The following is a 13,577-nucleotide window of genomic DNA, read 5'->3' as shown; positions in this document are numbered from 1 at the left end:
GCATCTAAAGGAGAACTGTGGATGTGATAAAGAGGAGAGGCCACAGCATCTTTTAAATGGGCACGCCTCCCTCACCCGGTTATTTAAAAAGAGCATGCATGCGTGCACCGGATGCATGCATGTACACACACACACTCTATAACTGAAACACAATATGTAACAGTTCATCCCACCACTTCACAATTGGGAAGTCTAATCCAGATGAACCTATTGCAAGGGCTGAGGAAACTGGCCTGCCCAGTTTCACACGCTGCATTACAAACAAAGTAAGAATGTTGCGTCACCCCTGAGCCAGTTTTTCTTTCCTTGACTCTCTGGTTTGCTGTTATTTTCCATTGTTTCATCTCTAGATGGCCAAAACCAAGCCACCATTCTCACTGTATGTTCAGTTCACAAAATTTTAAAATTGGAAGAAATATGCACAACTACCACCCAGGCAGAACTTCTTTGTGCAAATATACGAGCTGAGGCCTAAAGGTATAAACAAACCTAGTGGAGAGACCAAGGGCAGACTGCTCCAAAATGTGCCACTTTGGCGTATTGAATATTTTGTTTATTTATTTATTTTAAGGGGTTTTTTTGTTTTTCTCAATTTTTTTAATGTTTATTTTTGTGAGAGTGACAGAGTGCAAGTGGGGGAGGGGCAGAGAGAGAGAGAGAGAGATAGACAGACAGACAGACAGACAGAATCTGAAGCAGGCTCCAGGCTCTGAATTGTTAGAGCAGAGCCCAACGCGGGGCTGGAACTCACAAACTGCAAGATCATGACCTGAGCCGAAGTCAAATGCTTAACCAACTAAGCCACCCTGGAGCCCCATGCATGTTGATTATTTTAAAATAAAAGTTACTTAAGAAATAGCCAATGCAAAAAGAACACTCTGACTGCCACATCCCACCCTCCCACCCCCACCTGTGTCTACAGAAAGCAGGAAATAAATCTCCCATGTGAAAGGTACCCTCACTGGACCAGAAGGTAAAGAGAGACATCCCCATCACCAAAGATAGGGAATTCCGAGCTGAAAAGGCTATTTGAACAATCTTTGTTACTTTTACTAATTTAGTACCCCAACCCAAATTAGTTTAGGATTCCTTATCAATTAAAGTGCCTAAACATAAGTTTTCTTTGTCCTATTTCTCACAGATTTATTGTCTCTGTCTAAAAAGTATACAAACTGCCTACCCTGGTCATTTCTTTAGGACTTGCTTCTATACACACATAATTAAACTTTGGGGTTTTTTTCTCTTGTTAATCTGTCTCATGACAATTTAATTCGTAGACCAGCCAGAAGAATCTTGAAGGGTAGAAAGAAATTTTTCCTCTTGACACTAGCCAAGTTCACCCAGTAGGAGAAACAGCTGAACAAAGTCTTTCACTCTCAACCAGCTACTCTTTCTTTATACCCTACCACATTCCCTCCTCTCCCCTGCCCTTCACATACTCAGGCTAAAAAGGAGATGCATCCAAAATAAAAAGGATATATATATATATATATATATATATATATATATATATATATATATATATTTTAGCCTGACCAGAATCTGAAGTTGCCAAGTTATTATTTGATGATGCAGAATAGACTCAAGATATGAATTTGAGAGAAATGAAAAACTGGATTTCTATGGTTGGTCAAATAAAGTTTTAAAAGAGTCATTTTCATCTTTTACACTTTTCCGAATTTGAATTATAGTTATAAGATGTTAACTTGCAAATATGAGATGGACTATTTAAAAAAAAAATTCCTCTTGCCACATAGGCGAGTATGGAATAATAGCACATCGACAAGTGTTAACTATATTAGGTTCATTTTCAGAAAACGTAGAATAACGTTCTTTTACTTAAAAGAAACAGATACATTAATGCCCTTGGTGTTACCACTTTTTAAATATACCTAATGACATGACACAAAACGCTAGCAAAAAGAGAATGTTTTGAGAAGCATGTTTACTTCCACAGCTTTCTCTCTCCAGACCAGGAGGTTTGCAAAAAATGCTCCCCTAGAGAGTATTTGTGTTTTGTTGAGGGTTCCATTCCCCCTTAATTGCTGCCCTTTTTTCATGACGTACTCAAGATTGCCACAGGAGGGGAAAGCCATATCTTTTTTCTAAAGTAAACAGTCTAGGGAAAACCCCCAGGAAAATCGTCATGTTGGCTTAAATGTTTCATGAGAACCATTTTATTACTGAATGAAATTATCAACATTTTGGGTTTGTTTCACTCTTCAACTAACACAATAACTATTTCAGGCAGCTAGTGAGGTAGTTAAAATATGGATGTTGACTGTGAACTTGAAGTGGAAAGGTTGACAAATAAATATAGCAGGACTGTGGAAGATAAGAGGAGCCATACACCCACCCATCCGAGGCACTACCAGGAAGTGAAACCACTAAGCTGGAAATGAGCATTCTACTTGTCCTGGATTGTGTTACATGAAATAGGAATTCAAATCCACTGTTCTTTTCTCAGGTTGTAAGGAGCTTTAGAAATTTGCTTCTAGATACTGTGACTGGCAATTCGCTTTTTAAAATAAACCGGAAACCCCGTCTTTTGAAGGATGAAGAGCTGTGTAAATGTGCATTTGAAGGCAATACCCTCAGGAGTTCTTGATCTTTTTTGTACCACGGACCACTCACTCTGGCCATCTGGCAAAGCTAACCCCTGAGTAGAGTATGACATTATAAAGTTCATGAAATAAAAACATTGGATTACAAAGAAAACTGATTTTATCAAAATACATGGAGTCTATGCAGTCTAGTAGACCCCTTATATGATACTTATATACGCTTCAGAGACTTGCGGTATGTTTTCCCCCTCTACTTCTGTGGAACTAAAGTTCTAAAGTTCAATGTAAAATTTTTGAGGACAGAAGAGCTCACAGCACCATAAAGGGTAAAATGGTAAAAACAAAAAACAAAACAAAACAAAAAACAGTTCTTTTTTGTGCTATCTACCTCTGCTAGCACCATAATGAATGCGTAAACCCAATCTGAATATTTAGACGTTGCATGTAAAAAAAACACAGGCTGGAATAAATTAGAAACACCATCATTTGCTTCAAAATAGGAAATTTACATTTTCTCAACCTTTGAGCAACAAGCTAGAGAACAGTACCAAGGACATTGGTAGAGTCTGTAAGAATATTTCTACTGACCTTCTCTGCTGGTGACATAAATGTCCCTCCCTCCCAGTGAGCTTGCAAAAAATATGAAATTAACAAAAACAGTGCTACACTCTCCCCTTCAGTTTGCAGATGTCCCCTTCATTTTTGGACAGGAAGAAGTTAGATAACTACATCTAAACCACAGCCTAACAAATATGGCCAGAACCCAGGAATAAAGTACAGAATGACTTTCCAATTCATGGCGTGTCTCATTGAGGTAGGAGGAAAGGAGGCCAGAGAAGAACCTTGAGTGGCAAGCAGTGCATCTGGAAAACCGAGCCAGATGCAAACTTAAGTGCATTTGACCACAAGGAGCTTCCCCTCCTCTGCATGTTGCCAGGCTTGACCCACACAGACTCATTGCTCTCATTCAGGAAAGTGCCCAGCCATCCTTGGTGCAAAACTAAAGAACTTTAATATTATAAGGATTTACAAATATATATATATATATATATATATATATATATATATATATATATATATAAAATGAATTTTGAAAAAACAACAAGATTTTCTTCTAAACTTTGAAGAAATGTAAGAGTCAATATTTCAATAATATTTTCATTCCTGAAAAAAACATGTCGATTATGGTAACCAGCTGTTCTCCGAAGTTCTAAGGATTAAAAAAGAAAAGGAAATGAATTTTAGTTGCAAAATCAAGGATGTATTTCAGGTTGATGAAAGAACATCCTGATAGCAAGGCTATAAAAGAAAAACTTTTTCTGATGGTTGATTATTACTACCACATGTTTTGGCCAGCCTTATACTATAGAGCTGTAATGGTTCAAATTCTATAAAGCACTAAACTATCTTGAGGGAGCACTGATGGCTTCCAGGAGCCTGGAGAAGTAAGCAAAAGCTGAGGAAAGCCGAAGGGTATGATATAAGGCAGACATAAGAACTTACCTAGGCATCCAATAAAGGCCGGCACAGCAACTGTTAGGCAATCAGAATTTAAAATGACAATGACAGTTCTAGCAACTAAGACAAGAAGAGTAAAAAGCCCAGTATGATGGCTCCTGGAGCAGGTAAAGGCATTGAGATTTGCCAAAGTGATATCCAGTCCAGGCAACTGGAAAGGTAAGAATCCAACAAGAGTGAAAGCAACAAATTCAATCCCTTCCTACAAAATGCTGGAAATCAAGCCAACTTGTAATTACTCCCTGCTAGTTAATAATTACCTTAGATAAAAAGATCTGTATTCTATAAGCTCATGAATTTCTATGCATTGTTTTAGGTGTTTTGTTTTCATTTTGTGTTTTGGCTCAGGGTACTGCCTGTTCATCTTAAGGATTTCCAGATTTTCTTGCTTGCTTGCTTTCAAAACTCCCACTCTAGAAGAATTCAGCCATTCTAGCTTCTCTGGGTTTGCTCCTAGCATTTAGCTAGAGAAAAACCACATAACCTGGCAGACTGGTTTTATTTTCGGTTCACATTCTCAACATTCACAGAGGCCCTGGACACTACACAGTATCTTTCTAAGTTTTTCCTGTGAATTTGCATCCCCATTCTAGAAAATGGCTTTCTTCTCCACCTTGCCTCTCCCCACCCCCCTCTCTTAGCTGGTGACCTCATCTCCCTTCGCTGAGAAAACAACACCAGAGGGAAGTGTCTTATCTTCCCACCACCAAATCAGCAAACTCCCTGTACTTGCACTTGAGTCCTGTTTGCCTTCACCAAGGAAGCAGAATTCCTCCTCCTGTTAAGAGAGCTGACCCCGCAAGTGGCTCTTGAGACACAAAAGCCCTCTCTCTTCTGTAAGTACATGATAGTCATACCTCTCTTTTCTGAACAAACAAAATGACTTTCTCCTGATGACCTGATGAGCAAGCCCATAGAAGTCCCTCTGCTTCATATTCCTCCTCCCTCCATATTTCCACGTTTCTGCTGCATTTACCAACAGATTTCTCCAGAGGGCCAGTTGTTCACAGGGTATCCATGCTCCCAGAGTCCTCACCCCCCCATCCACGGGCAACCTCACGCACACTTTCTGTCCCCATCACTCCACTGAAACTGCTCTTAATCAAGATCACTAATGACCACCAAGTTTTCAAGTGAAGTCACTTTTCTACCCTCTGTTTCGCTGGAACCACTTTGCTTCCTTTGCACCCACGACATTACCCCAATCTCTGGTTTTCCATCCAGCTTCTTGCTTGCTTTCTCGCAGGCTCAGGTACCAGTGCTTTGCCTGGAGCCCCCAGCGCAAGCCACACCCTTCTCTCTCCATTCACCTCCTACGCTCTCTCCTCTCTCTTGGCTTCTCATCCCTCACAGCCTCACTTTATGCTTACGTTTCACCTCAGGGAAACTTTTCCGTCCTGCCCCTCTCCAGATTATTCTCAACTGTTGGAATCAGGTTGCTTCCGTTATCATCTGTTTATTGTTTGCTTAATTATTGCCTCTCTCTTCCAAGAGGGAATTAATCACACCTGCTTTATTCATCCAGGTCTCCCCTACAGGGATCACAGTGCCTAGCACGCAGTCAGTCTGAATTAAAACTTCCTAAATTGGTGAAGGAGTAAATGCATACAGCCCAGTGATCACCAATTCCTGGTAATATTAGCTCTGGATTTTTCTTTTTAACCCAACAAGTAAAATTCTTTTTTATTTTTTATGTTTATTTATTGTTGAGAGATAGAGCATGAGCAGGGGAGGAGCAGACAGAGGAGACACAGAAGCCAAAGCAGGCTCCGGGCTCTGAGCTGTCAGCACAGAGCCCCACGCGAGGCTCGAACTCATAAACTGTAAGATCGTAACCTGAGCTGAAACCAAGAGTCAGAGGCTTAACCGACTGAGCCACCTAGGCACCCCTCAGCAAGTAAAATTCTTAAGTGACAGAGAGAGCGCAGATTTTCTAAATTGTTTCCTTTAATATCTGTTCTTTTTCTAAGTATTAAAAAGATATATTTTTCCTACCATTTTTCTAGGAGTGCTATATACTATATTAATAAAACAGTATTTTCCTCATAGAAAATTATGATTGATACAAGTGTGTTTTCATTCTGACAATTGTTCACGAGGTATTAATCAACCAAACCAATCTGTCAATCTAAAACATAATTTAGGGGCACCTGGGTGGCTCAGTCAGGTAAGCATCTGACTCTTGATTTCGGCTCAGGTCATGATCTCATCATTTGTGAGACTGAGCCCGCACCTGGCTCCTCACTGATAGCACAGAGCCTGCTTCAGATTCAATCTTTCCCTCTCTCTCTGCCCCTCCCCCCTACTCTCGCTCACTCCCTCTCAAAATAAGTAAACTTTAAAAATAAACAAGTAAATAATTTCAACAGGAAGAATTTCTGCAAACACTGAAGGAGTCTCACAAAGTTGATTCTTTTATTACTTTTCACTGATAGCCGAGACATCATTAGTGGTAAGGGTAAGAAAAAAATCCCATATAAATATTATGAGCTTTCATGTATTTAAAATATAAATCCTTGGTGAACACCACCTCAAAAAATAAGTACCAAGTGGCAGACTATAAGCAACCATCTTAATAATCGGCAGTTAAATTGTTAACTAACCAAGAAATCTCTTTAAATGAGAATTTTTGCTATGTGGCATCTTCCTAAAATATGTTAGTATCATCTTCTGCTAAGGATCAAGGGTCTAACAATACTTTGAAGTTCTTATCAGAACATGAATTTCCATTACATATTGAAAGCAGTGATTTAGAAGATTGTGCCATGAACTACCGATAACTCTGGTGTTACCCTTTTAAGATCTAAATTTGTGACCTCCATCAATTTTAAATTCATCTGCCTCTTCTTCATGACAGTTGAATGGAAAGGAATACAATACCCATTTGAGGTTTACGGTATATATAACAAGGGACTGATGGACATTAAGAAATCTCAATTACAGGGGCACCTGGGTGGCTCAGCCGATTAAGTGTCCAACTCGGGCTTCAGGTCAGGTCATGACCTTGCAGTTTGTGAGTTCAAGCCCCACATTGGCTCTGCACTGTGGCGCCTACTTGGGATTCTCTCTCTCTCTCCCTCTGCCCCTCCCCTGCTTATACACCCTCTCTCTCTAAATAAATAAAATTAAGTCATAAAAAAAGACATCTTAATTACAGATGCAGGTGTCTATACAGCATGTCCTCACAGCTGCATGCATCCGTAAGCCCTTTTCCCCAAACTGCTTTTCTGTAAATTCTTACATAATTGCTTTAAATTTCTTTTCTCAATACTTTCATAATATTGAACCAAATACATGTAAAAAGTCTACAAAATGGATTACTCTGTTGTTTCAATAAATTAAAAATGATATTTGTACAAAGTGGAGATAAACCATACTTCCAAACAAGGTTGTAAAGGTAGACTAAGAATCAGAAAGGATCAAAAACACTGAGATTCACACAGCAAGAGCAGCAAAATTTTGGTGCATCTCTTTTTTTCTCAGACAGGTGCAAGTATCAAAAGATCAGAACAGTGTCTGCTCTGGTTACTGTCCTCTTTGGAAAGGACTCCAGAACCAACGAACCGTTGGGTCCCCCCAACTGTCCCCGCCCTAAGCGTCAATGAGTAGATGAAGAGATGCTAATAAATTCATTTTCTCTAAGTTGGTTCCCAGAGTGGCTCAGTCGGTTAAGCGGCCGACTTTGGCTGGGGTCATGATGTCACGGTTTGTGGGGTTCATGGATTTGAGTCCGGTGTCAGGCTCTGTGCTGACAGCTCAAACCCTGGAGCCTGCTTCGGATTCTGTGTCTTCTTCTCTCTCCGTCCCTCCCTCACACTCTGTCTCTGCTTTTGTAAGCATTCAAAAAAAATATAAATAAATAAGTTGGTTCTCGACAAATATGGATGCTATTTTTCCTACAAAACCTTTATAAAGAATCGTGTAACCCTTAGTCTTCATCTTCTCTACATGACACAAGTCGAGATGTTCCTGGAGCTGTGGGACATTCTACAAGGGTTTTGGCCCACTTCCCTGAACCCTCCTCAATTTCTCTGGTTTTGTAGACTATGACAGTCTATGAGAATAAAAATGGCTTTCTTTCATTTTTCTATGCATCTCACCCATTTTTAAAGAACAGGTTTCAGGCGACAATAAGAACAATTTTCCAAAATTGAGAAAAGCAATAGTTACAGAATTTGTATTTCCAGTTTAATGTTTAGCCTTTGATATTAAGACCCCCCCCAACACTTCAAAATTATTGAGGACCTTTTTTTTCAATATATGAAGTTTATTGTCAAATTGGTTTCCATACAACACCCAGTGCTCATCCCAACAGGTGCCCTCCTCAATACCCATCACTCACCCTCCCCTCCCTCCCACCCCCCATCAACCTATTGAGGACCTTTAATAAGGCCTTTGGTTATGTGAGTTATTTCTTTTTTAAAATTTTTTTAATGTTTATTTATTTGAGAGAGAGAGAGAGAGAGAGAGAGAGAGAGAGACCTAGCATGAGGGTGGAGGGGCAGGGAGAGAGGGAGACACAGAATCTGGAGCAGGCTCCAGGCTCTGAGCAGTCAGCACAGAGCCCCGACGTGGGGCTCGAACTCACGGACCATGAGATCATGACCTGAGCCGAAGTCGGACACTCAACCAATTGAGCCACCCAGGTGCCCCATGATTATGTGAGTTATTTCTATTGATATTTACCATATTCAAAATGAAAACTGAAAAATAAAGGATTTAAAAATCACATTGAAAGAGGCAATTCATAAACAAAGACACATGAGTGGCCAGTATAAAATTGCCCAACCTTATTTCTGAAAAAAATGTACATTTGAACAAGATACCATTTTTCATATAACAAATAAATTTTTGGATTTATTGTTGTTTGTCCCATGTGACTGATAACACTGTGTTAGCATTAGCACAGGGAAGTTCTACACTCGCATACTGCTTCTAAATTGATACAATTTTTCTCAAGAGCAAAATGGCAACAATAATTGCTAACCTTCCGTGAAATTCTGTTGAGCATTTTTGAGAATCCTTCAAACACTCAATTATTATTATTACTCCTATTTTACAGTGGAGAAAAGAGTGCTTTGATAAAGCAACTGGCTTATGATCTTACAACTTATAAGTAGTGAACTTTTGTTAAAACCTGGGCGTACACTCTTAAGAATCTATCCAAAGGAAGTACAATCTATCCAAAGTTGTGCACAAACATTTACATAAGGGTCTTTGCTGAAACGTTATTTGTAATAGTAGAAAACAAATCCACCTGAATATCCAAAAATCAATGATCAGCCAATATAACATTTCCACAGTCCAAAAATTACATGCTGGTGAGAAGCACTCGTATTCATGGGTAGATAGCCATTACTTGTCCAGTACCTGGCACGCAGTAGGGACTCAATAATATTTGCTTCAGATAAGAATGAACACAAACTTATACACAAGGATAACAAAATCATGTTTTAACAGACAATATCATGCCTGAGGGGTAAGCACGTTATAAAATAGCAAGAGTAGTGTGTTAAACTAATGAAATAAGGAGGCCAATAGATAAGGTGACACTAATGCCTTGGTGGTCTACATAAGCAAACCAAAGTCCAAAACGGTCTAAAAACTAACCCTACATATTGAAACCTAAGGACAACCAATCACAAACAGCCAACTAGGCTTTAAACTATAGCCAATCAATAATTTTGTTACATTGATTCCACTCCTTCTTGATAGAAGTCTCTTTTTGGAGAGCCTGCTGGGGAAATACTTCTGTCCACTTTTGTTTTGCACTGTCCCATTCCACTTAACTGTTGCTCAAATAAACTTTAAAAATTTTTGATATGCTTCAGCTTACCTTTTAACAAATGTAATCACAATTTTGTAAAATGTACCTGTGAGTGTATGTATAGAAAAATGTCTAGAAGTATAAACAGATGTATATAAATGAATTCCTGTCTCTTTGTCTCTGTACCGATGCCTAATAGTTAATAAATATTTGTTGACTGACTGAATGAATGAATGAATGAATGACATTTTAAAAATAGCCCTTGAGGAGGGGCACCTGGGTGGCTCAGGTGGTTGAATGTCCGACTTGGGCTCGGATCATGATCTTACCGTTCATGAGTTCCAGCCCCACAAAGGGCTCTGGGCTGACAGTTCAGAGCCTGGAGCCTACTTCAGATTCTGTCTCCCCCTCTCTCTGTCCCTCCTCTGCTCATACTGTGTGTCTCTCTCTCTCTTTCTCTCTCTCTCTCTTAAAAATAAATAAACATTGAAAAAAATTTTAAAAATAGCCCTTGAGTGGATTATAGGTCATTTTTTCCTTTCCTTCTTTGCAATTTTCTATATTTAATGAAATTTAAGCAGTGAGTATGAATTATCTTTGTAATAAACAAGAATACTATAAAACAATCATGCAGGGAAATATTGTTAGGAATTTTGGAATAAAAACAGCAAATACAGACATCCCATAATCCAATAAAATATAACTTATTTTCCTACTTGTTTAATGTACTGCATCAACAATTAAAAATATCAGATGTTACAGAAAAATGGCAAGCTTAATATTACACAGTTAATTATTACTGGGGTTCAGTATAGAATCCAGGTCACTTGGTAGTTTTTTCCATTACACCACACTGCTTAGAGTCCCAGAACACTAATGAATGAATGACAGTATGGGCACTGCAATATTCACTGTTTAACAATTCTTCTTATCAGTGAAATGATTTGCTAATTATTGGATATTAGTAGAAAACTCCAAAGTTCTAAGAAGTACTACATGTGCATGTGACATGAATTGTTTCGGCGGGTTTGTGATCTTCCTAATGGTGTTTCCAAATTTGTACATTTTGGAAGAGCATACGTGCATTATTCTGGGGAATGGTTTATAGATTTCACAAGATTTGTAAAAGGGTCTGTGATTTAAAAAAAAAAAAAGCAAAGTTGAGAAAAATTAGAGCTATAAAGTCTGCAAGCAAGAGGAGGGGAAAACACTGAAGGTAATTACAAGGCTTATAAGAGGAAAAGGAACCACAGCTAACTCTGTCTTCCTCTTTTTTATTCCTAGAACTTGTGTTTTAATATACAAATGACATGGCTTTATGATTTTGCTTTCTAAGTAGTGACACCAGGAAAGACACTGCTGGGTTAAGAACACAGGCCAAATTATCTCTACGGAATGAACTTTTTATCAGGTACTAGGAAATCTATTTAATAATTTTCCTTTTCCTATTAAAATACAAATGCAAAATACTTCAAAAGTGACTTACAATGTTAAAAGGACTGTAAGTCACAATTGGGGTGTTTTGCATTTATGTTTAAGTAGGAAAAGGAAAATTATTAAATAAGTTTCTTAGTTTCTTGTTCCATAAAATGTGCTTCCCTTTCAGGAAGTCTGCAAAGCTGCTTTGAGCAAATGCAGAATGCACACTTCTCTGTGCATTTCACAATTATTGCTTAATTTAAAATTTAACTCTTCCTTTGCTCAGTGAAAGAAGCAAATACTTGCTTCTTATCCCAACATCAAACTTGGTTGGTAGGGTCTAGGGACCTCCAGGAATGAAATTTTAAAATTCTTAACAGGGTTTGTTTCACTACGATTCCCTGCAAATATCTCTTCAGCTTCAATTCCAAATTTCTGAAACAAACAGAAATAAAACACAAATCCTCCTTGAACTCAAAGGGTTGTATATGCAAACATCCTAACCAAGAACTGACACCCATCCAAATGAGATGCCTCTAGTATATACTCTCCATGTGCCTTGGCCGAATAAATGCTTACATCATCAACCAGTGTGACCAGCGTTTCTGGTTCTACTTTTTGAGATGAAAATCATTATTTTTAACACTCCAATGATTGTAAGTTCTAGGAGACTTACATAGGTTAAGCCACTCTTATTTCAAAGCCAAATGCCTTTTTTAACTTTTTCTAAAACAAAGTTACCAAAATAGTATCCACACTCAAAACTTAACTTTGTTATTTGCTCAAAACTTGTTCAGGATCTAGCTCTGTTCTCCAGGCTCGTCAATTAACTTAGGGAAGGGCAAATCAGAATACCAGTGGTTTTACAATTCCTTTTTCAACATTGTTTTTCTTTTCTCCTGACACTGCAGCATATGAAAAACCCAGGAACGCTTTGCATAAGTAATCGAAACGACTTTTTTTTTTTTTTTTTTTTTTTTTTTAATTAAAACGTTAACAGAGCCCACAGACTCCATCGCTAAGGAGTATTAGTGGCTGTCAAAAACCACACCGCTCTAGTCCGGGATCGGTAACCTCAGGGAGGCATCACGTGGAGCTCTAACAAGAGCCACCTCACTGCCCTGTCGAACGGTCGCTTTCTTTGGGGGCTCTAAGTAAGGGAAACCCCTTGTCGTTCCATTCGCCCATGCCTTTAGACCCCGGGAAGCAAGCTGGCATTTGTTACGAAGAAATTAAGTGCCCTGATCTGAGTCTCCTTTCCAAAAGGCAGAGGAGAGGCAGACTTTGTAAAGCAGCGAACCACAGGTTTCCCTCCGTCCTTTCTCCCTTCCAAGTCAGATACGAACTTAAAAGCTAAGGAGCGTGGGGGAGAGAAGTGAGCGGGGCAAGAGTAAATATATTGCTTACTGTTCCCAGAGTTACATGAGATTCTTCAGGCTCCTTTATGCCTCTAGCTTTCTGTCAGGATCCTTTTTCAGCCGGGACGACAGAGAAGTTCAAGTCCAATCCTTGGTAGGAGGGGCTAAACTGTGGGCTGGTTTCCTTCAGTCTTCGCAGCTGTTTTAAGGTGGAATGAAAGACGAAGCGAGGGAAAGCAATGTTCTCGAAGAAGCGGATATCTTAAATGTAAATGTTAGCTTCTCAGAACCGGAGTCTGAAGTCCCAAAACATGCTTAAATAGTATGTAAGTGAGCTGATCCGAAACCACGTGGATGCTACTGTGTGTCTCTGTGTGTATGTGTCTGGAAGCACGTCTTGTCCTTAAGTAGTTACAGCTTCCTCTCCCCCCCACCCCAACAAGTAACAAAATTGAAAAGATGAATAACCTAGAGCATTTTTGCATTCTTTAAGAGGGCAAAGTTTATAACAAACCCAAAATAGAAAATGGATACATTCTGAAGAACAATAGAAGCCACTTTAATTATTGAACTATGTGTTAACTAACTTGGATTTAAATTTTTAAAAATGCAATGGAAAAATATCAGTATGATATAATCGTTGGGTTAGATCACTGGGTTAGATAATTATAGGTTTATTAATTAACACATTTAAAAATTTTCTAATTTGGTAAATTGACTACAATTGTAGTTTCCCATTACCTCTTTATAATATATATAATAACTTTATATATATGATACATAATAAAAGTCAACCTAGTTTTAAACGGAAATAAAACAATACTAAATATATTTTAAAAGTATATAATCTACTCAAATATTTCCTCCCCAAACTCAAAACACCTGAGTTGGTAACTGAGTGTAAATTTAGGATTAAGAGCATACCAAAGGCTGTAATACACCTGTTGAGAT

General features: G+C 38.6%; 1 protein-coding gene across 3 annotated transcripts in view; it reads right to left on the bottom strand.

The window, feature by feature from the left end:
• The window catches only part of PLA2G4A (phospholipase A2 group IVA), a 166,303-nt gene extending 153,302 nt beyond the window's left edge, over positions 1-13,001 (bottom strand). The window contains exon 1 of one of the 3 annotated variants that reach the window (XM_045452710.1): positions 12,676-13,001. The gene's annotated coding sequence lies outside the window, so the exon portion shown is untranslated. Of the gene's footprint in view, positions 1-4,067; positions 4,246-5,282; positions 5,660-12,675 lie in introns of those variants that run through there. The other 2 variants (XM_045452713.1, XM_045452712.1) reach the window with 2 other exon arrangements.
• Positions 13,002-13,577: the final 576 nt, after the last annotated feature.

Source organism: Leopardus geoffroyi, chromosome C3 (genome assembly GCF_018350155.1).
Source record: "Leopardus geoffroyi isolate Oge1 chromosome C3, O.geoffroyi_Oge1_pat1.0, whole genome shotgun sequence".
NCBI classification, from domain to species: domain Eukaryota; kingdom Metazoa; phylum Chordata; class Mammalia; order Carnivora; family Felidae; genus Leopardus; species Leopardus geoffroyi.
This window is presented reverse-complemented; position numbering and strand designations above follow the sequence as displayed.